The sequence below is a fragment of the Echinops telfairi genome, unplaced genomic scaffold (assembly GCF_000313985.2).
Source record: "Echinops telfairi isolate 266 unplaced genomic scaffold, ASM31398v2 ScPeMD7_7469;HRSCAF=8507_1, whole genome shotgun sequence".
Taxonomy (NCBI): Eukaryota; Metazoa; Chordata; class Mammalia; order Afrosoricida; family Tenrecidae; genus Echinops; species Echinops telfairi.
This window is the reverse complement of record NW_022111373.1, coordinates 21,945,229-21,946,448: the sequence shown is the minus strand read 5'-3', so window position 1 is coordinate 21,946,448 and position 1,220 is coordinate 21,945,229. Positions and strand designations below refer to the sequence as shown.

General features: G+C 39.5%; 1 non-coding gene across 1 annotated transcript; it reads left to right on the top strand.

The window, feature by feature from the left end:
• Nucleotides 1–699: 699 nt before the first annotated feature.
• Nucleotides 700–863, top strand: LOC115873935. The gene has a single exon (XR_004048703.1). It is a non-coding gene; the product is annotated as a U1 spliceosomal RNA (small nuclear RNA).
• The last annotated feature ends 357 nt before the right edge of the window (nt 864–1,220 follow it).

Below are 1,220 nucleotides of genomic sequence, written 5' to 3'. Positions count from 1 at the left end.
ATCTGGAGCCTTCTGACAGGAAAGACTCCACTCCAAATCAGAATCATAGTTGTTTCCTTTTGAGTCCTGCCAGTGAAACCTTGAGTTCTAGCTAACGGCAGTCACGTTTTTGAGAACATAGCTGGCGTCATCTTAGACGTTCCCAAGTGTCTGTATTTAAAGTTGGAAGTATGTTTCTTGTTTGCCTAATAGCTATCATTAACAGATAACAATAAAGGTTTTAATCGTTCCGTAGTTAAAGCTTTCAAAGAAGAAAGGAAACATTGAATACATTACACATATTTTAATTACCAAGTATATAAACCCAGGTGTTCTATTATATATAAACCAAAGATTATAAACCCAGGTGTTCTATTAAAGGCTGAAAAATTAAAATGCCCCAAAATCAAACTCACTGCCATTGAGTCAATGCTATTTCAAAGCGACCCGTTGTGGGTTGCTGAGACTACGTGTTTATGGGAGTAGAAGCCCTAATCTTTCTCCTGCAAAGTATTAAACTAGAGCAGCATATTTTTTTCTCATTCTAGGTAGTGTTGAGAAATTCTTAAGTGAACATTAATGTATGAGGGGGTACCCTCCCAAAAAAACCCAGAATTTTTTTTCAAAGCTAGGTATTTCATTTTGTTTTTATAAAACAACCTTATCACCTTCAAAGTACTTTCCATTGCACTCAATACAGTTGTCAAATCTGTGATTCCTATACTTACCTGGCAGGGGAGATACCATGATCATGAAGGTGGTTTTCCCGGGACGAGCCTTATCCATTGCACTCCGGATGCACTGGCCCCTGCGATTTCCCCAAATGTGGGAAACTCGACCACATAATTTCTGGTAGTGGGGGACTGTGTTTGTGCTCTCCCCTGGAAACAAAAAAATCTGTGATTCCATGCTTGGAAACATTTTTCAAACTCATCTGCTTGGATGGCTGACAGCACCTCCCTTGTATTTTACCTCACCTCTACTATGTCCTCAAATAGCTGTCCTTTCACATCTCTCTTCATTTGTGGAAACAAATAGAAATCTCACTAAACAAGGACCGCTGAATAAGATGCATGGGGTAAAGAGACATACTGTTTTCTGCCAAAAACTGGCACACTGAGAAGGCTGCATGAGCAGGTGCACTGTAGTGGAAAATCCAGATCTCTGTGTTCCACAAATCAGGAGTTTTTTGTCGCACACTATTGCACAATCTTTTCGGAATCTCTAAATAGAAAGCTTGA